This window comes from Dermacentor variabilis, chromosome 5 (assembly GCF_050947875.1).
Source record: "Dermacentor variabilis isolate Ectoservices chromosome 5, ASM5094787v1, whole genome shotgun sequence".
Classification (NCBI taxonomy): Eukaryota; Metazoa; Arthropoda; class Arachnida; order Ixodida; family Ixodidae; genus Dermacentor; species Dermacentor variabilis.
The window spans coordinates 169,867,071-169,892,803 of record NC_134572.1 but is presented as its reverse complement, the minus strand read 5'-3'; the positions used below and the strand labels follow the sequence as shown (position 1 = coordinate 169,892,803).

Here is a 25,733-nt window from a genome sequence, read left to right as displayed (position 1 = left end):
CGCATGTGCACGTGTGCTGTGCGTTGCGTGTGCGGTCGTTGCGTGTGTGTGTAGCGTGTGCTCTGTGTTACGTGGACTGTGCGTTGTATGTTTGTGTTCCGTGCGCGCGCCTGTGTTGCGTGCGTGTGGCCTGTGCTGTGCATTGCATGTGCTTTCCGTTGCATGTGCTCTGCGTTGCGTGTGCTGTGCGTTGTGTGTGCTGTACGTTGCATGTGCTGTGTGTTGCTGTGTGTTGCATGAACACGTGCGTACGTGTGCTGTACGTTGCATGTGCTCTGCGTTGCGTGTGCTGTGCGTTGCGTGTGCGCGCGTGTGTCGCATGTAGTGTGCGTTGCGTGTGCTGTCCGTTACCTGAGCTGTTGCCTGAGCGTTGCCTGAGCGCACGTGTGGCATGTGCTCTCTTTTGCGTTAGCGGTGCGTTGCGTGTGTGTGTTGACTGTGCTGTGCATTGAATGTGCTGTGCATTGTGTGCGCTCTGCGTTGCGTGTGCTGTGCGTTTCGTGTGCTCTGTGTTGCGTGTGAATGCGCGTTTTGTGTGTGCACGCTTGTCTTGTCTGTGCTGTTCGTTTGATGGGCTGTGCGTTGCGTGCGCTGTGCGTTGCGTGTGTACGTTGCGTGTGCGTGCGTACATTGTGTGTGCTGTGCATTAGAGGTGCTGTGCATTACGTGTATGGTGCGTTGCGTGTGCTGTGCGTTGCATGTGTGTGTTGCGTGTGCGCGCGTGTGTTGCGTGTACAGTGCGTTGCATGTGTTGTGCGTTGCACGTGCTGTGCGTTGCGTGTGCTCTGCATTGCGTGTGCTGTGCGTTGCGTGTGTGTGTTACATGTGCGCGCGTGTGCTGTGCATTGGATGTGCTCGGCGTTGCGTGTGTTGCGTTTGCTGTTCGTTGCGTGTGTGTGGTTTGTGTGCGCGCGTGTGTTGCGTGCACTGTGCGTTGCGTGAGCTGTGGGTTGCCTGAGCTGTGCGTTGCGTGTGTGTGTTGCCTGTGCTGTACATTGCGTGTGCTCTGCGTTACGTGTGCTGTGCGTTGTGTGTGCTGTACGTTGCGTGTGTATCTTGCGTGGGCTGTGTGTTGCTGTGTGTTGCATGCGTACGCGTGTGTACGTGTGCTCTGCATTGCGTGTGCTGTGCGTTGCGTGTGTGTGTTGCGCGTGTGTGTTGCGTGTGTCTGCGTGTGCTGCGTGTACTGTGCGTTGCGTGTGTGTTTCGTGTGCCTGTTGCGTGTGCGCGCGTGTACTCTGCGTTGCGTGTGCTGTGCGTTACCTGAGCTGTGCGTTGCGTGTGTGTGTTGCGCGTGTGTTGCGTGAGCTCTCTGTTGTGTTTGCGGTGCGATATTGTGTGTGTTGCCTGTGCATAGAATGTGCTGTGCATTGTGTGTGCTCTGCGTTGCGTGTGCTCTGGGGCTATAACAGTGAGTCCGGCGTTGACTGCCGCTTTGCACGCACTAAAACAAGGGGGCTGCTTTTTTTTCCCGCCGCCCCGGCTGACGTGGTTGCGGACCGCGTAATGTTGGCCGTAGTTTCAGAGCAAACGGGCGCCGCGAATTTCATGCTTTTTTCCAGTTCGGACTTTTGTCTTCGTCTACAGGTGCTGCATTTAAGGAGCTTTATAGAGAGTCTCAAGAAAAACAATTTGTTTGGAGCTTCACATGTAAGAGGAGTGGCTCTTTAGTATAGAGCGGTTTTCTTTTTTTTCTCCGTATAATAATACTCATCTGCCAATTCTCTCACCACGATATAATTTTTTTCGGTTCTCTCTTGATCCTCAAGTGAACAGACTGTTTCATACATCACATCCGCATCTATCCAGTAATGATGCCATTTACAAAAAGACTAAACAGAGGCCCTCACCCACTCAATCAACGCCAACTAAATTTAAGGAAGAGCCGTTCAAAAGCTGATCGAAACTATCCAGTCTGGGAAAACCTAATTTATGCAGTAGTTTTGTTTTTCTGAGAGACGTGAAATACACACCATGAAATGAACGTCTGCTTGTTACCCTTTTGTTACTACGCCTGCGAAAGCAACGTGCGTAATACCAATTTAATTGTGCCCTGGTTGGTCGTTTGTCAGCACGTCGTGTTCTTCAAGAAAACCAACTACAGGTTTATAAAATGTGTGCGCGAAAATTTTCTCCATCTGCCACCACCAAAATACTTAAAGAGAGAAAGCATTCGGGGCCTTGAGATTTCGAAAATGCCGTGCTTTCAAATTTTCGCATCCGCCGTTGGGAAGATAATTATTATCAGCATAAAAAAAGAAAACATTTGAAATGAGCATTGATAGTGGCCACGTTTTTCGGGGCATGTCTTGATTAAATAATTTCAGTTCAGTTCGTTGGTTCCTTTGCCTTTGTTGGCCGCTTGCAGCATGTTTAGATTTCATCTTTTTCAGTATTCTTTGTATTCTCATTGTAGCACGAATTGCGTGCTGATTTTTTAGTTGTTTTGAGTTATACATCGTGGTCGCTCTGAATCTTAGCGTATTATAGAAAATGTGGGATGGTGGCGCTTCCTCGAGGGTCAAAAAGTGCAATCGTAGAACGCGCGCTCCCGGCGTCACGTGGAGTGCATCTTTCTTGGAACCGTTTGCAATTGACTGCTTGAATGTGCCGACAACGCATCACGGGTCGCGTATAGATCAAACATTGGCAAGAAGGCGTAGCAGCACAACGGATCGCGGTTCCGATAATCCATCGTTGGTAGCGAAAAAAAACAAAAAAAACACCCACACACAGTTTGTAGCAATAACCGCACACATCAATGTGGTATTAAATATAGCTTTACTGGTCACAGTAGAAGGCCACTGAAACTTTCTCATAACGCACACCACCGCTGTAGTCCACAAATAACAAAGCAAACTAAGTAGACATCATACAGTCGCACCGCATTATTTCGTGTTTTCACTATTCCAATACATTCGTGCGCATGTGCGCTGGGGCCACGCAGGCCAGGAGTAAAAGGCAAGAAAAAAAATGGTACGTGAGCCTAAGCTTAGACTTGGCTGCTGTGGGGCTCGCATTTATCTTCTTTACCTCAGGCGAACGCAATGCGCAAACAGAACTCGAATTTACAATAATGCAAATTTATATTTGGCGATTTGATTGAATTTTTGGCTAATATTTGCGTTTTCGCCCGAGCATGCGCTTCACTGGGCTACTCTTTGCCCTTTCAATGCGGCTTCACTGCCCAGCAAGCGTGTTCTGCAGGGCAGTGAAGCCCACAGCTACCCACGGCTAATCACTCCCACGGCTAATCACTCCCCTCCCGAGTGTACCATTACAGCAGACAATCGTTCAGAAACATCGGATAAATAAGCATTTCATTTCCTAGACATATCAATTGCCAATTATCCCTCCTGGTTCTTTCTTTTGCTTTCATTTATTTTTCTCGAGGGCCGTAATGAGAAATTTGCTGGTGCGGCTGACAAATTTGCGACGCAACATGTGCGACGCTACACTCAGATGGAGTGCCAGTTTAGTTACTCTTATGGTCCGTGAACCGGCATCGTTGCGCATAGTGTAGGATGGTGCGTGTCGAGTAAGTGCTCGCTTCGAGCTTGTGTTCTTCATTTTGATTGAATGAAGCCTCACCTAAGTGAGCGGGGGCCGATCCTGGAGGTAGTGCAATACCGTGCCGACTTGCGGTGGAGGAGAAGCAGGATTCAAGCACTCCGCCAACTTCCAAAACTAGGTTTAATATCGTGGGTCCGTATCGAACCCGTATCAGATATTAAGCTGATAAGAACAGAGTCGTTTATTATGCTATGTACAATACATCAAATATATGTGTTACAGAACCAAGGAAAAACGGATAAAAGGTGTATAATCTAAAAAGACAAACAAATGTCTAAAAAAGCTAGTTAGTGGTGTTAGTGGTTCACTGCCCACGAATGAACTCGCGACGCCTCAGTCTTTCACTGTTAAAGAAACGCTGTCGCGTAGAAACGAGACCAGAGTGCAAGCTTGTTTGTAAGGCAAAACCAACGAAGGCAACCTCGTAGAAAACCGAACAGGCGAGCGGAAAACACGCGCAAGGGGAAAGCTTACTTCTGCCTGAATGCGACCGCTCAAGGTGACCTTGTCTGAGGCCTTCGTTTCAAGCCCCTCCACAACTGTAATACACTAGGTGCCTTTCCTTCATTTCTTTTTATTTACTGCAAGGCCCACTGAAAATTTTGATACGGGACAGTCTGGGACGGATCGCAATGTGTCGAATCGACCGGTAGAATTAGGTAGCGTGCCCCATGTACGAAGACAAGTAACATAGAAGTAAATTAAAAAATAATTATAGAAAAGGCTGCGCACTCCATCCAACCGGAAACATAGAGGTGAGAAAGATCGTCATGTGAAGCCCTGGTATTGTAAAAAAGTGCTACCTCATCATCTTTACCACTACCGTCTGTGTGTGTATATATATATATATATATATATATATACACATACACACATACATATACCTGCATATACATACACACAAACGCACACACACACACACACACACACACATATATATATATGTATATATATATATATACGCACACATGCTAGCATAGCTTAAACACAGCTGGAAAGATCACCCTTGTACAAGAAAAAAAGACAACGCGCTTTCGTAAATCCCTTTCAAACATTTACTTGAGGAACATGAGTACAGCGAGGTCGTTCGAAACGGGCGCGAAAACGCATTTGCACCATTTGTGTAGGGAACTAGGAAAACCTACGGACTTCGCCATATGGAAAGAAAGGTAGATGGCGCGAGCTAACGCTCCATTGCATATTAAGAACGAGAGCCAGTGAATAATGGCAGAAACGTCTTGGGAAGCGCAAAAAAACACACGCAATTGTTGTTTGCTTGCGCAAGCATTCAATTTTACAGCGAGCAAAGAGCATAGCAGCTTCTACAAGAAATGGAACAAAAAGAAGAACGTGAGAGAAAGAGCGAAACCGGCGTGTGTCTTTGGAATGCAGAACATGCAGCACCCACTATAAAGTGAAATAGAGACGGGGAAAGCAGATGGCGCGAAGGTGTATGTCCTCAAAGCTTGAAAACAATTTCTAAACTACAAGGTGTGCCGAAGTCCACCTACTCTCATGAGGTTGGTCAGGCCTCCAATTGCATATAAATTAAAATTACAGTCGCCTCAAAGGCAGAGAGAGAGAGAGAGAAAATCTGTACACTTGCTTCGCGCAGCTGCACCCGTTCAAATTTTACAGCAAGAGTACTCCCGCAAGCACCGTCCGCTGCCGCATCCGCCTGGGCGGAATGCACTCGCTTCCATAAATTGCCGTGCTGGCCTCGGCAACCAATAGGTATCGTGCGGCAGATTGCTGTATTGTAGCACACCGGAAACCGCGCAGACGTCAGCGATCGCCTGGACATCGCTGCGAGCGCTCGAAGTGACGAAAGCCGAAACCACGTCCGCCGGGGCGGCGGGAGCTGGATACCCTTCACGAAACCTCTGCGTATACACCGCCGCACGGCCACGAAGGAGCCGCTGGCACCCCCACGCTGCTGCATTGTGTCGCGCCGGGAATCGTCGAAACACCACGCAGACGATCGGCGTCGGCCCCGAAATGCCTGCGAGTGCTCAGAGTCCGAAGCCACGTGAGCCGGGGCGGTGCGAGCGCGACGCCTTTCACGCAACTTTTGCGTACAAGCCGCCGCATGGCCACGACGGAGTCGGTGTCACCCTGCAGGGGGCTGTACTATAGCACGCCCGGAACCGGGAAAGAACCGCGCAGACGTCGTCTTTGGCCGTGACACGCAAAGAGACAAAGTCCGAAACGACGTCAGCCGGGGCGTTAAGCACGCCCCGGCTGACGTCGTTAAGCACGCCCCGGCGGGGCGTTAAGCACGCCGCCCGCGCTGGTCGCACTCGGGCTTTGAAATGGCGAAGGGGCCGCACTAGCCTGCCTTGAATCGGTGATCGGCTGTACCGCGGCGATCGCGAGAGCTCGAATCGGCCGTGCGAAAGCCAAATATTGGCGCTTGGCTCGGCACATTACGCCGCCGCGTCGCACGAGTACGGCCCCATGGAGGTCTGGGCACTTATCGCTGCTATTATAAGGGGCCGTACGGCCCCGGCCGACATTGTACCGCAGCGCGATTTTCGGCTTGCGCGTGTTCGTGGTGGTGTCGGCGAACTGCTCTGCAGTCTAGAATCGGCCCCACGACGACGCGAGCGCTCGAAGAGAAAAAGTCCGAAACCACGTGAACCGGGGCGGCAGGAGCTCGACGCCTGTCACGCAACTTCGGTGCACAAGAGGCCGCATGGCCACGACGGAGTTGGTCTCACCCTGCAGGGGGCTGTACTATAGCACTCCCGGAACCGGGAAAGAACCGCGCAGACGTCGCCGTTGACCGCGACGTTGCCGCGGGCACGCGAAGAGACAAAGTCCGAAACGACGTCAGCCGGGGCGTCGAGCACGCCGCTCGTGCTGGTCGCACTCGGGCTCGGAAATGGCGAAGGGGCCGCACAAGCGTGCCTTGAATCGGTGATCGGCTGTACCACGGCGATCGCGAGAGCTCGAATCGGCCGTGCGAAAGCCAAATATTGGCGCTTGGCTCGGCAGAGTACGCCGCCGCGTCGATCGGCCAGGTCCCCGTAGAGTCACAGAAAGGCGATTGTTCAGGAAACCGTGCTGTCCATTGGCGAGAGATTGCCGTTCGCAAATTCGATCAACGTGCTGTTTGACTTATCAACTTTCGATACTAGGATGGCAGTGGTGCAGAGCTACCATCTGTCGGATTATGCCTGAGCGCCTGAAGTCAGAATTCCCTCTAAGGACCACAACGACATCGTGTGCACTTGCGACGAAAACGGGTAAGATTAGCGCCGGGTCGAGCGCGGCGGGCTGCCGCGCTTCCCGGTTCGATGACGCCAAATGAACCCAGAAAGCGCTACACCGGAGGCCGAGTATTGTCGAGGTCACTGGTCGCTCTCCGGGGCGATGGCTGGCCTGAATCGCTGCAGTGTCAAACCGTCTGCAGACGGCTTAGGTACCTGTCTTGAGGTCGAAGTAGTAGAGCAGCCACCACACTGCAATCTACAGAGGCTTAGCCTCTTACCGGAAGGTTTGTCCGCGGTACACAACTGAAACGTACATCCTTCCCGAGCAAGCGATCGCAGTACTGACAGGTGCGAAGTGTGTTAGGTCTTCTCGTGAGACGGACCACGAAGGAGGAGCGAGCTTTTTGCCGGCGGCAAGACTCGCACAAAACGGTTGTCGCTGAGCGCATGCCTTTTTTAGCTGCCAGAGCAGAGGCCCAGCGCCGTCGCCGTCAGAATCCAGAGGTGCGTGCCGCCGAAGCAGAAGCTTACCGTCGCCGCCGTCGAGATGATCCAGGAGTACGGGAAATATAAAAAAAAAAATTCTGTGATAGCGCATACATGTGTTGCTCGATTTCCTTGCCTCAATCTCTCGAAAAGGTGAAACAGCTTATTTGCTGCGCTCAAATTTTTCTTTTTCTTTTTTCGCTCCGTCGAAACTCCGTGCAGAAAAAAAGGCGAAACGGAAGGGGACCGTTGTCGCAGTATGGCGCTGATCCGAACGGCTGCGCAGTATGGCGCTGCTCTTGCTGGTGCAAGAGGGCTCTTTGCGGACACGTTCTGTTCAAGTACAACGGCAGCAGACCATTGCTGCTAGCACCTGCGACGTGAGGGTGTTGCCGATCTTGATTGTCGTGAAGCAACCACGGGGAGGTGCCCTATGTCGCGCGCGTTTCTTGTGGTCAACAAAGTGCCTCGTCATCTTGTTAGTGACGCGCATAAAAAGCGGCTTTCGGCATCGTCGAAAGCCGCGCTCCCAAAACATGGATGGTGCGGGGCGATGTGTCCTCGAGGTCCTCGCTATACACGAGGACCTCGCAACCCGAGTGGCAAATGCACGCCGTTTCCTGTTCCAGTCGTGTGGCGTCTGATCGAAAAAGAGGCAGACAAGACTCCAGAGAAGAGCTTGTGTTCCTCCTGGGGCTATAACAGCGAGGCAGGCGTTGACTGCCGGCTCGCGCGCACACTAAAATAAGGAAATTGCTTTTTTTCTTGCCGCCCCGGCTGACGTGGTAACGGACTGCCGCGCGCGGGCGCCGACAGACTCCTGCCGGACTACAGACAATTTCAGCAATAATCCCGTGCCTTAAGCGCCGAGACTTTTTGCTCGCTACCGGGCTTAAGCGCCGAGCATTTTCAGGCTTAAGCGCGGCCGCCCCGGCTGACGTGGTAGCGGTCTGCGCGTGCAGCTTGCGCGGCAAGCATTTTCAGTCCCCATATATGGCTTAAGCGCGGGCGGGGTGTGGCCGCCCCGGCTGACGTGGTAGCCGCCTGCATAATGTTGCCCGTTGTTTCACAGCAAACGGGCGCCGCAAATTTCATACTTTCTTTCCAGTTTGGACGTTTGTCTTCGTCTACGGGTGCTGCGTTTAAGGTGCTTTATAGAGCGTCTCAAGAAAAACAATTTGTTTCGAGCTTCACACCAGGCCGTTTTTCTTTTTTTTCTCCCGATAATAGTACTCATCTGCCACTTCTCTCACCACAATATGATTTTTCTTTTGGTGTTCCCCTTGATCCTCAAGTGAACAGACTGTTTCATACATCACGCAGACGTCCGCACCTATCCAGTAATGATGCCATTTACAAAAATCTTAAACAACAGAGGCCCGCACCTACTCAATCAACGCCAACACAATATAAGGAAGAGCTGTTCAAAAGCTGATCAAAACCATCCGATTTAGGAAAACCTAATTTATGCAGTAGTTTCTTTTTTATTATTATTGTGAGAGGCGTGAAAGACACACCATGAAAAGAACGTCTGTTTGTTACCCTTTTGTTATTGCAGCTGCGAAATCATCGTGCGTAATACCGATTAATTTGTGTCCTGGTTGGTCCTTTGTCAGCACTTTGTGTTCTTCAAGAAAACCAACTAGAGGATTATAAATTATGTGCGCGAAAATTTTCTCCATCTGCCACAACCAAAATACTTAGAGAAAGCATCCGGGGCCTTGAGATTTCGAAAATGTCGTGCTCTGAAATTTTCACATCCGCCATTGGAAAGATAATTATTATCCGCATAAAAAAATAAAACATTTGAAATTAGCATTGATAGGGGCCACGTTTTTCGGAGCATGTCTTGATGAAATAATTTCAGTTCAGTTCGTTGGTTCCTTTGCATTTGTTGGCCGCTTGCAGCATGTTTAGATTTCATCTTTTACAGTATTCTTAGTATTCTCATTGTAGTACGAATTGCGTGCTGATTTTTTAGTTGCTTTGAGTTATACATTCCTGAATGATGTTTTTTTTTCGTTAAAGCTAGCCACAGAACAAGCGCTTTCTATAATATCTTTACGATAAGAATCCAGCATTTCGGTTCATCATCGCTGCGATGAAAGTTCGGGAACTGCAGATTTTTATTGCCGTGATCATGAAGGTTAACGCCACAGCATGTTCATCAGGGGTGACGTAACGCAAGGCGTGATTTTTCAGCATACCAGCCACGGTATCTCTTCGAATCTAATATTGAAATGGCGTTCAAAATTCTTTTGGTTCCAGATAGAACAAACAGAAATAAAAAAAGGGTGTCACTGATTGCCATTCAAATCTCAAGACCGCGTATAGAAAATGTTCCGGTTTACATTCGGCAAATCAAAATGAACGGCTAAAATTAATCTATCGTCTGGTTTCACGCGGGAGATCACGTAAAAGGCAGCCATTCTTCTTTACATGGCATCTCTCTTTTGAGCTGTCATTAGCCCACGCAAATTTCTTCGTACGGGAATTTTAAGAAGTGAAGGCGGCTACTGACCATTTTCTTTGTCTAGTTCATGTTCGTAGGCGGAAATTACAAACCTAATACTTGGAGGAACATTTACATTACTCTGCAAGGGCTCTCATTTCTCCACTTGCTCGCAAACACATTGCATTGCTAGTCTACAGTGGCAATACAAAGTGACGTTTCACCATGCACATCGAAATTTATTACCAGTACCGCGCCAGCGTCGACTGGCCGGTGAAGCGACGAGCTCAGCAGTGCATGCGCAAGGCCAGATACCACCCCAACCGAGCTTCCCTGCTTATCGGAGAGAGCAAGTGCGCATGAACACGGGCTCGTCTGAGGATCTGGAATAAAGGGAAAAAATGTGTCCGAGATATTGACAAAGACAACCGGTCGCGGTCACTCAATCTTCGCGTATCATAGAAAACATCGGATGGCGGCGCTTCCTCGAGGGTCGAAAAGTAGGATCGTCGAACTCGCGCTCCCGGCGGCACGTGGAGTGCAACCTTCTTCTTGGAACGGTTTGCGATTGACTGCTTGAATGTGCCGACCACGCATCACATGTCGCGTATAGAGCTAAACTTTGGCAAGAACGCGTAGCAGCACAACGGATCGCGGTTGCGATAATCCAACAGTGGTAGCGAAAAAAACACCCACATGCAGTTTCTAGCAATAACCGTACATCAATGTGGTTTTAAATATAGCTTCGCTGGTCCCAGTAGAAAGGCGTTGAAACTTTCTCATAACGCACACCACCGCTGTAGTCCACAAAGAACAAAGCGCACAAAATAGACACGATACAGCCGCACCGAATTATTTCGTGTTTTCACTATTCCGTTACTTTCGTGTGCATGTGCGCTAGGGCCACGCAGGCAACGAGTACAAGGCAAGAAAAAAATGGTATGTGATCCTAAGCTTTGACTTGGCTGCCGTGGCACTCGCATTTATCTCCTTTACCTCAGCGAACGCAATGCGCAAACTGAACTCGAATTTACAGTAATGGAAATTACTATTTGGCGACTTGGTTGTGTTATTTGACTATAATAGTCCAACGATGCAACGTATTCATATGATGTCAGCGTGTCATGACTGAAAAAAGAATCCGGACTGGTTAGACTCGCTGATCGCCGTCGCATCTCAAGTCTCTCTCTTTTTCATGTTTTATCATACTTCACTTAATCAACCACCATACATCATTCCCGCTGCCGTGTGTCACATCGCACTCGGCACGTGTACCAAGTTGGCTGCCCTCGCACTCATACTACCACTTTTCAGGCTCATTCTTCTTTCGCGCAGCAACAGATTGGAACAACCTGCCCCACCAAATTGCCGCCATAACTTGTGCACCTACATTCATGCAAAGACTCACAGACCATTCTTTAGAATAAAAAAATGAACAGAATATGCGATTTTGTGTGTACTAGATGGAATTATGTACTTAATTTTCACGTGTGTTGTAACTTATGCTCTGTTATTCTTCAAATGATGTATAATAAATATATGTATGCCCACCCCTTATGTAATGCCCCTATGGGGCTTTTAAGGCAATAAAATGAAATGAAACGAAATGAAATTTGCGTTTTTCACCCGAGCATGGGCTTCACTGCGCTACTCTTTGCCCCTTCTCTGTGGCTTCACTGCCCAGCAGGCGTGTTCTGCAGGGCAGTGAAGCACACGACCTACCCACGACCAATCACACCCACGGCTAATCACCCCCCCCCCCCCCCCGAGTGGCTAATTACAACAGACAATCATTCAGAAAAATCGGATAAATAAGAATTCCATCTCTTAGACATATAAATTGCCGATTCTCCCTCCTGGTTCTTTCTTTTGCTTTCATTTATTTTTCTCGAAGGCCTTAATGAGAAATTTGCTGGGGCGGCTGACAAATTTGCTATGCAACAAGTGCGACGCTACACGCAGATGGAGTGGCAGTTTAATTGCACTCTTGGTCCGCGAACCGGCATCGTTCTGATAGTATAGGAATGATGCGTGTCGAGTCAGTGCTCGCTTCGAGCTTGTGTTCTTCAATTTGATTGAATGAAGCTTCACCTAAGTGAGCGGGGGCCGATCCCGAAGGTAGTGCAATACCGGTCCGACCGGCGGCGGAGGTGAAGCAGGCTTCGAGCACTCTACCGACTTCCAAAAATATGTTTAATATCGTGGGTCCATATAGAACCCGCATCAGATATTAAGTTGATAAGTACAGAGTTGTTTATTATGCTATGTACAATACATCAAATATATGTGTTACAGAACCAAGGAAAAACGGATAAAAGGTGTATAATCTAAAAAGACAAACAAATGTCTAAAAAAGCTAGTTAGTGGTGTTAGTGGTTCACTGCCCACGAATGAACTCGCGACGCCTCAGTCTTTCACTGTTAAAGAAACGCTGTCGCGTAGAAACGAGACCAGAGTGCAAGCTTGTTTGTAAGGCAAAACCAACGAAGGCAACCTCGTAGAAAACCGAACAGGCGAGCGGAAAACACGCGCAAGGGGAAAGCTTACTTCTGCCTGAATGCGACCGCTCAAGGTGACCTTGTCTGAGGCCTTCGTTTCAAGCCCCTCCACAACTGTAATACACTAGGTGCCTTTCCTTCATTTCTTTTTATTTACTGCAAGGCCCACTGAAAATTTTGATACGGGACAGTCTGGGACGGATCGCAATGTGTCGAATCGACCGGTAGAATTAGGTAGCGTGCCCCATGTACGAAGACAAGTAACATAGAAGTAAATTAAAAAATAATTATAGAAAAGGCTGCGCACTCCATCCAACCGGAAACATAGAGGTGAGAAAGATCGTCATGTGAAGCCCTGGTATTGTAAAAAAGTGCTACCTCATCATCTTTACCACTACCGTCTGTGTGTGTATATATATATATATATATATATATATATATATATATATATATATATATATATACACATACACACATACATATACCTGCATATACATACACACAAACGCACACACACACACACACACACACACATATATATATGTATATATATATATATACGCACACATGCTAGCATAGCTTAAACACAGCTGGAAAGATCACCCTTGTACAAGAAAAAAAGACAACGCGCTTTCGTAAATCCCTTTCAAACATTTACTTGAGGAACATGAGTACAGCGAGGTCGTTCGAAACGGGCGCGAAAACGCATTTGCACCATTTGTGTAGGGAACTAGGAAAACCTACGGACTTCGCCATATGGAAAGAAAGGTAGATGGCGCGAGCTAACGCTCCATTGCATATTAAGAACGAGAGCCAGTGAATAATGGCAGAAACGTCTTGGGAAGCGCAAAAAAACACACGCAATTGTTGTTTGCTTGCGCAAGCATTCAATTTTACAGCGAGCAAAGAGCATAGCAGCTTCTACAAGAAATGGAACAAAAAGAAGAACGTGAGAGAAGGAGCGAAACCGGCGTGTGTCTTTGGAATGCAGAACATGCAGCACCCACTATAAAGTGAAATAGAGACGGGGAAAGCAGATGGCGCGAAGGTGTATGTCCTCAAAGCTTGAAAACAATTTCTAAACTACAAGGTGTGCCGAAGTCCACCTACTCTCATGAGGTTGGTCAGGCCTCCAATTGCATATAAATTAAAATTACAGTCGCCTCAAAGGCAGAGAGAGAGAGAGAGAAAATCTGTACACTTGCTTCGCGCAGCTGCACCCGTTCAAATTTTACAGCAAGAGTACTCCCGCAAGCACAGTCCGCTGCCGCATCCGCCTGGGCGGAATGCACTCGCTTCCATAAATTGCCGTGCTGGCCTCGGCAACCAATAGGTATCGTGCGGCAGATTGCTGTATTGTAGCACACCGGAAACCGCGCAGACGTCAGCGATCGCCTGGACATCGCTGCGAGCGCTCGAAGTGACGAAAGCCGAAACCACGTCCGCCGGGGCGGCGGGAGCTGGATACCCTTCACGAAACCTCTGCGTATACACCGCCGCACGGCCACGAAGGAGCCGCTGGCACCCCCACGCTGCTGCATTGTGTCGCGCCGGGAATCGTCGAAACACCACGCAGACGATCGGCGTCGGCCCCGAAATGCCTGCGAGTGCTCAGAGTCCGAAGCCACGTGAGCCGGGGCGGTGCGAGCGCGACGCCTTTCACGCAACTTTTGCGTACAAGCCGCCGCATGGCCACGACGGAGTCGGTGTCACCCTGCAGGGGGCTGTACTATAGCACGCCCGGAACCGGGAAAGAACCGCGCAGACGTCGTCTTTGGCCGTGACACGCAAAGAGACAAAGTCCGAAACGACGTCAGCCGGGGCGTTAAGCACGCCCCGGCTGACGTCGTTAAGCACGCCCCGGCGGGGCGTTAAGCACGCCGCCCGCGCTGGTCGCACTCGGGCTTTGAAATGGCGAAGGGGCCGCACTAGCCTGCCTTGAATCGGTGATCGGCTGTACCGCGGCGATCGCGAGAGCTCGAATCGGCCGTGCGAAAGCCAAATATTGGCGCTTGGCTCGGCACATTACGCCGCCGCGTCGCACGAGTACGGCCCCATGGAGGTCTGGGCACTTATCGCTGCTATTATAAGGGGCCGTACGGCCCCGGCCGACATTGTACCGCAGCGCGATTTTCGGCTTGCGCGTGTTCGTGGTGGTGTCGGCGAACTGCTCTGCAGTCTAGAATCGGCCCCACGACGACGCGAGCGCTCGAAGAGAAAAAGTCCGAAACCACGTGAACCGGGGCGGCAGGAGCTCGACGCCTGTCACGCAACTTCGGTGCACAAGAGGCCGCATGGCCACGACGGAGTTGGTCTCACCCTGCAGGGGGCTGTACTATAGCACTCCCGGAACCGGGAAAGAACCGCGCAGACGTCGCCGTTGACCGCGACGTTGCCGCGGGCACGCGAAGAGACAAAGTCCGAAACGACGTCAGCCGGGGCGTCGAGCACGCCGCTCGTGCTGGTCGCACTCGGGCTCGGAAATGGCGAAGGGGCCGCACAAGCGTGCCTTGAATCGGTGATCGGCTGTACCACGGCGATCGCGAGAGCTCGAATCGGCCGTGCGAAAGCCAAATATTGGCGCTTGGCTCGGCAGAGTACGCCGCCGCGTCGATCGGCCGGGTCCCCGTAGAGTCACAGAAAGGCGATTGTTCAGGAAACCGTGCTGTCCATTGGCGAGAGATTGCCGTTCGCAAATTCGATCAACGTGCTGCGCTTTCACGAATTCGGCATTGAGCTGCCGACGTAAGCTTTCAATCTTGCTCGCGGCGTCACGAGGCGGCACGATTTTCGCCAAACGTTCGTCAAAAGTGGCCGGAGTACGGCCCCATGGAGATCTGGGTACTTATCGGTGCTATTACATGGGGGACCCAGAGAGCAGTCGATCCCAAAGCGACGTGGGTGTTTGATTATGCCCGGGCTTCGTGCCCGTCAAGCGTGTCCCCGGTATCATTCCCGTGGATCTCACAGCTAACGTCTGCAGCCTCATCCGCTTGATGCGTTAGGGGCTGGTTGTCGGACGACTCTTTCTCCACAATATCGTGGTGTTTCGCATCGTCCTCGGACGAGTCAAATACAAATACGAGTCCAATACCTGGCGAAGGGTGCTTTTATTAGACCAAGATCGATTGGATTTCGGCCCGTACTGTGTGGCGACTCAGGATTTTGTGCTAATCGCACGGCGACGAGCCGGCGGCGTTCCTTTGAACTGTTTGACTTATCAACTTTCGATACTAGGATGGCAGTGGTGCAGAGCTACCATCTGTCGGATTATGCCTGAGCGCCTGAAGTCAGAATTCCCTCTAAGGACCACAACGACATCGTGTGCACTTGCGACGAAAACGGGTAAGATTAGCGCCGGGTCGAGCGCGGCGGGCTGCCGCGCTTCCCGGTTCGATGACGCCAAATGAACCCAGAAAGCGCTACACCGGAGGCCGAGTATTGTCGAGGTCACTGGTCGCTCTCCGGGGCGATGGCTGGCCTGAATCGCTGCAGTGTCAAACCGTCTGCAGACGGCTTAGGTACCTGTCTTGAGGTCGAAGTAGTAGAGCAGCCACCACACTGCAATCTACAGAGGCTTAGCCTCTTACCGGAAGGTTTGTCCGCGGTACACAACTGAAACGTACATCCTTCCCGAGCAAGCGATCGCAGTACTGACAGGTGCGAAGTGTGTTAGGTCTTCTCGTGAGACGGACCACGAAGGAGGAGCGAGCTTTTTGCCGGCGGCAAGACTCGCACAAAACGGTTGTCGCTGAGCGCAGCCCTTTTTTAGCTGCCAGAGCAGAGGCCCAGCGCCGTCGCCGTCAGAATCCAGAGGTGCGTGCCGCCGAAGCAGAAGCTTACCGTCGCCGCCGTCGAGATGATCCAGGAGTACGGGAAATATAAAAAAAAAAATTCTGTGATAGCGCATACATGTGTTGCTCGATTTCCTTGCCTCAATCTCTCGAAAAGGTGAAACAGCTTATTTGCTGCGCTCAAATTTTTCTTTTTCTTTTTTCGCTCCGTCGAAACTCCGTGCAGAAAAAAAGGCGAAACGGAAGGGGACCGTTGTCGCAGTATGGCGCTGATCCGAACGGCTGCGCAGTATGGCGCTGCTCTTGCTGGTGCAAGAGGGCTCTTTGCGGACACGTTCTGTTCAAGTACAACGGCAGCAGACCATTGCTGCTAGCACCTGCGACGTGAGGGTGTTGCCGATCTTGATTGTCGTGAAGCAACCACGGGGAGGTGCCCTATGTCGCGCGCGTTTCTTGTGGTCAACAAAGTGCCTCGTCATCTTGTTAGTGACGCGCATAAAAAGCGGCTTTCGGCATCGTCGAAAGCCGCGCTCCCAAAACATGGATGGTGCGGGGCGATGTGTCCTCGAGGTCCTCGCTATACACGAGGACCTCGCAACCCGAGTGGCAAATGCACGCCGTTTCCTGTTCCAGTCGTGTGGCGTCTGATCGAAAAAGAGGCAGACAAGACTCCAGAGAAGAGCTTGTGTTCCTCCTGGGGCTATAACAGCGAGGCAGGCGTTGACTGCCGGCTCGCGCGCACACTAAAATAAGGAAATTGCTTTTTTTCTTGCCGCCCCGGCTGACGTGGTAACGGACTGCCGCGCGCGGGCGCCGACAGACTCCTGCCGGACTACAGACAATTTCAGCAATAATCCCGTGCCTTAAGCGCCGAGACTTTTTGCTCGCTACCGGGCTTAAGCGCCGAGCATTTTCAGGCTTAAGCGCGGCCGCCCCGGCTGACGTGGTAGCGGTCTGCGCGTGCAGCTTGCGCGGCAAGCATTTTCAGTCCCCATATATGGCTTAAGCGCGGGCGGGGTGTGGCCGCCCCGGCTGACGTGGTAGCCGCCTGCATAATGTTGCCCGTTGTTTCACAGCAAACGGGCGCCGCAAATTTCATACTTTCTTTCCAGTTTGGACGTTTGTCTTCGTCTACGGGTGCTGCGTTTAAGGTGCTTTATAGAGCGTCTCAAGAAAAACAATTTGTTTCGAGCTTCACACCAGGCCGTTTTTCTTTTTTTTCTCCCGATAATAGTACTCATCTGCCACTTCTCTCACCACAATATGATTTTTCTTTTGGTGTTCCCCTTGATCCTCAAGTGAACAGACTGTTTCATACATCACGCAGACGTCCGCACCTATCCAGTAATGATGCCATTTACAAAAATCTTAAACAACAGAGGCCCGCACCTACTCAATCAACGCCAACACAATATAAGGAAGAGCTGTTCAAAAGCTGATCAAAACCATCCGATTTAGGAAAACCTAATTTATGCAGTAGTTTCTTTTTTATTATTATTGTGAGAGGCGTGAAAGACACACCATGAAAAGAACGTCTGTTTGTTACCCTTTTGTTATTGCAGCTGCGAAATCATCGTGCGTAATACCGATTAATTTGTGTCCTGGTTGGTCCTTTGTCAGCACTTTGTGTTCTTCAAGAAAACCAACTAGAGGATTATAAATTATGTGCGCGAAAATTTTCTCCATCTGCCACAACCAAAATACTTAGAGAAAGCATCCGGGGCCTTGAGATTTCGAAAATGTCGTGCTCTGAAATTTTCACATCCGCCATTGGAAAGATAATTATTATCCGCATAAAAAAATAAAACATTTGAAATTAGCATTGATAGGGGCCACGTTTTTCGGAGCATGTCTTGATGAAATAATTTCAGTTCAGTTCGTTGGTTCCTTTGCATTTGTTGGCCGCTTGCAGCATGTTTAGATTTCATCTTTTACAGTATTCTTAGTATTCTCATTGTAGTACGAATTGCGTGCTGATTTTTTAGTTGCTTTGAGTTATACATTCCTGAATGATGTTTTTTTTTCGTTAAAGCTAGCCACAGAACAAGCGCTTTCTATAATATCTTTACGATAAGAATCCAGCATTTCGGTTCATCATCGCTGCGATGAAAGTTCGGGAACTGCAGATTTTTATTGCCGTGATCATGAAGGTTAACGCCACAGCATGTTCATCAGGGGTGACGTAACGCAAGGCGTGATTTTTCAGCATACCAGCCACGGTATCTCTTCGAATCTAATATTGAAATGGCGTTCAAAATTCTTTTGGTTCCAGATAGAACAAACAGAAATAAAAAAAGGGTGTCACTGATTGCCATTCAAATCTCAAGACCGCGTATAGAAAATGTTCCGGTTTACATTCGGCAAATCAAAATGAACGGCTAAAATTAATCTATCGTCTGGTTTCACGCGGGAGATCACGTAAAAGGCAGCCATTCTTCTTTACATGGCATCTCTCTTTTGAGCTGTCATTAGCCCACGCAAATTTCTTCGTACGGGAATTTTAAGAAGTGAAGGCGGCTACTGACCATTTTCTTTGTCTAGTTCATGTTCGTAGGCGGAAATTACAAACCTAATACTTGGAGGAACATTTACATTACTCTGCAAGGGCTCTCATTTCTCCACTTGCTCGCAAACACATTGCATTGCTAGTCTACAGTGGCAATACAAAGTGACGTTTCACCATGCACATCGAAATTTATTACCAGTACCGCGCCAGCGTCGACTGGCCGGTGAAGCGACGAGCTCAGCAGTGCATGCGCAAGGCCAGATACCACCCCAACCGAGCTTCCCTGCTTATCGGAGAGAGCAAGTGCGCATGAACACGGGCTCGTCTGAGGATCTGGAATAAAGGGAAAAAATGTGTCCGAGATATTGACAAAGACAACCGGTCGCGGTCACTCAATCTTCGCGTATCATAGAAAACATCGGATGGCGGCGCTTCCTCGAGGGTCGAAAAGTAGGATCGTCGAACTCGCGCTCCCGGCGGCACGTGGAGTGCAACCTTCTTCTTGGAACGGTTTGCGATTGACTGCTTGAATGTGCCGACCACGCATCACATGTCGCGTATAGAGCTAAACTTTGGCAAGAACGCGTAGCAGCACAACGGATCGCGGTTGCGATAATCCAACAGTGGTAGCGAAAAAAACACCCACATGCAGTTTCTAGCAATAACCGTACATCAATGTGGTTTTAAATATAGCTTCGCTGGTCCCAGTAGAAAGGCGTTGAAACTTTCTCATAACGCACACCACCGCTGTAGTCCACAAAGAACAAAGCGCACAAAATAGACACGATACAGCCGCACCGAATTATTTCGTGTTTTCACTATTCCGTTACTTTCGTGTGCATGTGCGCTAGGGCCACGCAGGCAACGAGTACAAGGCAAGAAAAAAATGGTATGTGATCCTAAGCTTTGACTTGGCTGCCGTGGCACTCGCATTTATCTCCTTTACCTCAGCGAACGCAATGCGCAAACTGAACTCGAATTTACAGTAATGGAAATTACTATTTGGCGACTTGGTTGTGTTATTTGACTATAATAGTCCAACGATGCAACGTATTCATATGATGTCAGCGTGTCATGACTGAAAAAAGAATCCGGACTGGTTAGACTCGCTGATCGCCGTCGCATCTCAAGTCTCTCTCTTTTTCATGTTTTATCATACTTCACTTAATCAACCACCATACATCATTCCCGCTGCCGTGTGTCACATCGCACTCGGCACGTGTACCAAGTTGGCTGCCCTCGCACTCATACTACCACTTTTCAGGCTCATTCTTCTTTCGCGCAGCAACAGATTGGAACAACCTGCCCCACCAAATTGCCGCCATAACTTGTGCACCTACATTCATGCAAAGACTCACAGACCATTCTTTAGAATAAAAAAATGAACAGAATATGCGATTTTGTGTGTACTAGATGGAATTATGTACTTAATTTTCACGTGTGTTGTAACTTATGCTCTGTTATTCTTCAAATGATGTATAATAAATATATGTATGCCCACCCCTTATGTAATGCCCCTATGGGGCTTTTAAGGCAATAAAATGAAATGAAACGAAATGAAATTTGCGTTTTTCACCCGAGCATGGGCTTCACTGCGCTACTCTTTGCCCCTTCTCTGTGGCTTCACTGCCCAGCAGGCGTGTTCTGCAGGGCAGTGAAGCACACGACCTACCCACGACCAATCACACCCACGGCTAATCACCCCCCCCCCCGAGTGGCTAATTACAACAGACAATCATTCAGAAAAATCGGATAAATAAGAATTCCATCTCTTAGACATATAAATTGCCGATTCTCCCTCCTGGTTCTTTCTTTTGCTTTCATTTATTTTTCTCGAAGGCCTTAATGAGAAATTTGCTGGGGCGGCTGACAAATTTGCTATGCAACAAGTGCGACGCTACACGCAGATGGAGTGGCAGTTTAATTGCACTCTTGGTCCGCAAACCGGCATCGTTCTGATAGTATAGGAATGATGCGTGTCGAGTCAGTGCTCGCTTCGAGCTTGTGTTCTTCAATTTGATTGAATGAAGCTTCACCTAAGTGAGCGGGGGCCGATCCCGAAGGTAGTGCAATACCGGTCCGACCGGCGGCGGAGGTGAAGCAGGCTTCGAGCACTCTACCGACTTCCAAAAATATGTTTAATATCGTGGGTCCATATAGAACCCGCATCAGATATTAAGTTGATAAGTACAGAGTTGTTTATTATGCTATGTACAATACATCAAAAATATGTGTTACAGAACCAAGGAAAAACGGATAAAAGGTGTATAATCTAAAAAGACAAACAAATGTCTAAAAAAGCTAGTTAGTGGTGTTATTTAAAAAGTTAGAAACTATAAAGGTGTAAAATTTGGCGAAAAGCGCTTCTCTAAACACATAAGATCATTTAAGACGTGCCTATGTGGGCTCTAAAAGTCTTTGTGGAGGCGTTGATGGTGTCGCTGATGCAGAGGCGTTCCATAGTCTGTAGGTATTGCCTATTACATAGCCTGCGCATTACGCGATCGTTCATCTGATCTCAGGTGCCAAGGCAGCCGACGGCAACCGCGTCTACCGTCACGCGTTGGAACCACCGGAGGAGTTGACGGTGTACAGGGGCGTACTTCTCCTCCTTAGCGTTCCGGGCGTTCTGAAACGCCTGAAGCCTGTTCTCGAAAGGGCAGCAGACGTCCAGGATCAGTGCCTCCTCTCCACGGGCAAGTACCAGGTCCGGCTTGAGTGATGTAGTGTCCACGACCTGGTTCTCTGTGATGACTGTGAAGCTCCCCCAAGGCAACCTTTTTTATTCTGGCGACGATGGTGTTATGACGCTCCATCATGGCCCTGCCCTGCCGCATGCAATGGCATAGTACATGCGGCAGTGTCTCCTACCCGTACCCGCAGAGCCTGCATCTTTTGTCGGCTGCGGGTGCCTGGACTCTTGTGGCATTGAGGGGGAGGACACTGATCTTAGCCAATAGGCTGAGAAGCGATGTCCTTCACTTCACTCCATTGTACTACTGCCTTGTGGGTGCCCTGCCGACATTGGTAACCTCAGCAACAGCGTGGGCAATTTTATAAATTTCAGCCTGTCTAGAGACTCTATGCTTCTAGCTCACGAATGAACTCGCGGCGCCTCAGTCTTTCACTGTTAAGAGGAAGCTTTAGCTCAAGTGCTCCTATCTAAATACATGTAAAAGGAGAATTCGTTTTTCTCGGCAACCACTGCACCAAATTTGACGAGGTTTGTTGCATTTAAAAGAAAAACTTAAAATATAGTGAATGTAGGTTTCGGATTTTGTATTTAGCTCGTCAATTTTTTATTAAAAATTGGCAGAAATAGAAAATTTTCAAAAAACGAAACTATCAAGTTTACAACTCTGTAACTCAGCAACGAAAATTGATAATACAATTCAGTGAACTGCATCTAATAGTACATCTAAAGCGGACAAAATTGATAGGTTACACATGAATGTCAAAAAATTTAATCATATAGAAATACAACTTTTGCAAAACCATTGTAACCAACGTAACAAATTCACGTAAGATGTAAAATGACATACTGAATTTGTTCGCTTTGAATGGTCTAATGGATGCCGTTTACAGAACCGCGATATCGGTACTTGATGCAGAGCTATGAATTTATAAACTTCGTGCTTCTATTTTTTTCAAACGGTCAAATATTTGAAAATCGTTTTAAGAAAATTCAAGCCCTAAATCGAAATTCCGCTTCCATCAGTCACTAGAATTTAACGTTCTCTTTCAAATGCGGCAAATGTCATCAAAATCGGTCCAGGGGTTATCTAATAAAAACGTTTTTGCGTTTTACATGTATTTGAATAGGCCGCGTCGGAGTTGGGCCCGAGCTAAAGCTTCCTCTTAACGAAACGCTGTCGCGTAGAAACGAGACCAGAGTGCCAGAGTGAGCTTGTTTGTAAGGCAAAACTAACGGAGGCAACCTCGTAGAAAACGGAACAGGCGAGCGGAAAACACGTGCAGGGGGAATGCTTACTTCTGTCTGAATGCGACCGCTCAAGGTGACCTTGCCTGAGGCCTTCGTTTCAAGCCCGTGCGCATTTCCTTCATTTCTTTTTATTTACCGCTAGGTCTAGTGAAAATTTTGATACAGGCCGGGACGCATCGCAGTGTGTCGAATCGATCGGTAGAATTTGGTACCGTGCCCCAGTACAAAGACGAGCAAAATAGAAGTGAATGAAAAAATAATTATAGAAAAGGCTGCGCACTCCTTCTTATAGGAAACATAGAGGGGAGGAAGACCGCCAGGTGAAGCACAGGTATTTTAAAAAATATTGCTACCTCATCATCTTTACCACTGCCGAATGTGTGTGTAAATATGTGTATTTATATATATATATATGTATATATATATATATATATATATATATATATATATATATATATATATATATATATATATATATATATATATATATATATATATATATATATATATATATATACACGCACACATGCTAGCACACCTTAAACACAGCTGGTAAGCTCAGTCTTGCACAAGAAAGAAGGACCACCCCCTTTTGTAAACCCCTTTCAAACATTTAAATGAGGCACATAAGTACAGCGAGGTCGTTCGAAACTGGCGCGAAAACGCGTTTGCACCATCTGTGTACAGAACTAGGAAAAGCTACGGACTTCGCCATACATAAAGAAAGGTAGATGGTGCGAGCTAACGCTCCATTGCATACTGTGAACGAGAGCCAGTGAATAATGGCAGAAACGTCTTGGGAGGCGTAAAAAAACCCACTCAAAGGTTGTTGGCTTGCGCAAGCATTCTATTTTATAGCGAGTAAAGAGCACAGCAGCTTCTACAAGAGCAGGAACAAAAAGAAGAAGAACGTAAGAGAAGGACAGAAACGCGTGTTTCTTTGGAATGCAGAGCATGCAGCACACAAAATATAGTGCCAAAGAGACGGGGAAAGCAGATGGCGCGAAGGTGTTTGTCCTCAAAGCTTGAAAACGATTTGTAAACTACAAGGTGTGCCGAAGTCCACCTACTCTCATCAGGTTGGTCAGGCCTCCAATTGCATATAAATTAAAATTACAGTCGCCTCAAAGGCAGAGAGAGAGAGAGAGAAAGTCTGTACACTTGCTTCGCGCAGCTGCACGCAGCTGCCTGTGCATTGCCTGTGCTGTGCGTGTCATGTGTGTTGCATGTGTGTGTTGCATGTGTGTGTTGCATGTGCCGGCGTGTGTTGCATGTGCAGTGCGTTGCATGTGCTGTAGGTTGCGTGTGCGTGCGTGTGTTGCGTGTGCTGTGCGTAGGGTGTACTATGCGTTGTGTGTGTGTTGCGTGTGCGCGTGTGTTGCGTGTGCTGTGCGTTGCGTGTGCTGTGCGGTGCGCGTGTGTGTTCCAAGTGCGCGCGTGTGTTGCCTGTGCTGGGCATTGCATGTGCTCTACGTTATGTGTGATGTGCGTTGCCTGTGCAGTGCATTGAGTGTGCTCTGCGTTGCCTGTACTGTGCGTTGCGCGTGTGTTGCGTGTGCGCGCTGTTGCCTTTACTGTGCATTGCATGTGCTGTGCGTTGCGTGCGCTATGCGTTGCATGTGCTGTGCGTTGCGTGTGCGTGCAGCGTGTTGCGTGCGCTGTGCGTTACATGGGATGTGCGTTGCCTGTGCTGTGCATTGCCTGTGTGTGTGTTGCGTGTGTCTATTGCGTGTGTTCCGTGTGCTGTGCATTGCGTGTGAGCGGGTTTGTTGCGTGTGTTGTGCGCTGCGTGTGCTGTGCATTGCCTGTATTGTGGGTTGCGTGTGTATGTATTGCATGTGCACGCGTGTGTTCCGTGTGCTGTGCGTTGTATGTGCTCTGCATTGCATGTATGTGTTGCGTGTGCACGCGTGTGTTGCGAGTGCTGTGCGTTGCATGTGCTGTGTGTGGCCTGTGCTGTGCGTTGTATGTGCTGTGCATTGTGTGTGCTTTGCGGTGCTTATGCTGTGCGTTGCGTGTGTTTTGCGTTGCGTATGCATGCGTGTGTTGTGTGTGCGCGCGTGTGTTGTGCGCTCGTGCATTACGTGTGCTGTGCATTGCGTGTGCTGTGCGTTACGTGTGTGTGTTGCGTGTGCGCGCATGCATTCTGCGTGCTGTTCATTGCCTGTGCTGTGCGTTACGTGTACTGTGCGTTGCGTGTGCTCTGCGTTGCGTGTGCTGTGCGTTGCATGTATGTGTTGCATGCGCTGTGCATTGCATGTGCTGTACATTGCGTGTGTGTGTTGCATGTGGGCTCGTGTGTTGGGTGCTGTGTTTTGTGTGTGTGTGATTTGCATGTGCGCAGGTGTGTTGCGTGTGCTGTGCGTTGCATGTGCCGTGTGTTGCGTGTGTGCGTTGCATGTGCGTGCATGCATTGTGTGTGCTGTGCATTTCCTGTGTTGTGCGTTACGTGTGCTGCGCATTGCGTGTGCTGTGTTTTGCGTGTGTGTGTTTCGTGTGCGCGCATGTATTGTCCGTGCTGTGCTTTGCCTGTGCTGTGCGTTACGTGTGCTGTGCATTGCGTGTGTGTGTTGCATGTGCGCGCATGTGTTGCGTGTGCTCTGTATTGCTTGTTCTGGGCATTGCGTGTGCTCTGCGTTGCGTGTGTGTTGCGTGCGTTGTGCGTTGCGTGCGCTGTGCGTTGCGTGTGCTGTTCGTTGCGTGTGTGTTGCGTGTGTGTGTTTCGTGTGCGCGCGTGTGTTGAGTGCACTGTGCGTTGCATGTACTCTGCGTTTCGTGTGCTGTGCGTTTCGTGTGCTCTGCATTGCGTGCGCTGCGCGTTGCGTGTGTGTGTTGTATGTGTGCGCGTGTGTTTTATGTGCATTGCGTGTGCGTGTGCTCTGCGTTGCGTGTGCTTTGCGATGCGTGTGTTCTGCATTGCGTGTGCTCTGCGTTGCGTCTGTGTTGCGTGTTTGTTTCGTGTGTGTTTCGTGTGTTTCGTGTGCGTGCGTGTGTTGCATGCTCCGTGCATTGCGTGTGCTGTGCGTTGCCTGAGCTGTACGTTGCATTTGTGTGTTGCATATGCTTTGCATTGCATGTACTGCGCGTTGCGTTTGTTTGTGTCGTGTGCGCGCGTGTGCGGCGTGTACTGTCCGTGGCGTGTGCTTTGCATTGCGTGTGCTGTGCGTTGCGTATATTTGTTGCGTGTGCGCGCGTGTGTTGCGTGTGCTTTGCGTTGCATGTGCACTGCGTTCCGTGTGCTATGCGTTGCCTGTGCTGTGCATTGC

General features: G+C 49.2%; 3 non-coding genes across 3 annotated transcripts; all 3 read right to left on the bottom strand.

Moving 5' to 3' along the window:
* Positions 1-3,596: 3,596 nt before the first annotated feature.
* On the bottom strand, positions 3,597-3,786 carry LOC142583838 (U2 spliceosomal RNA). The gene has a single exon (XR_012828670.1). It is a non-coding gene; the product is annotated as a U2 spliceosomal RNA (small nuclear RNA).
* Positions 3,787-11,822: 8,036 nt separating this feature from the next.
* On the bottom strand, positions 11,823-12,012 carry LOC142583844 (U2 spliceosomal RNA). The gene has a single exon (XR_012828674.1). It is a non-coding gene; the product is annotated as a U2 spliceosomal RNA (small nuclear RNA).
* Positions 12,013-20,565: 8,553 nt separating this feature from the next.
* On the bottom strand, positions 20,566-20,755 carry LOC142583840 (U2 spliceosomal RNA). Its single transcript, XR_012828671.1, has one exon. It is a non-coding gene; the product is annotated as a U2 spliceosomal RNA (small nuclear RNA).
* Positions 20,756-25,733: the final 4,978 nt, after the last annotated feature.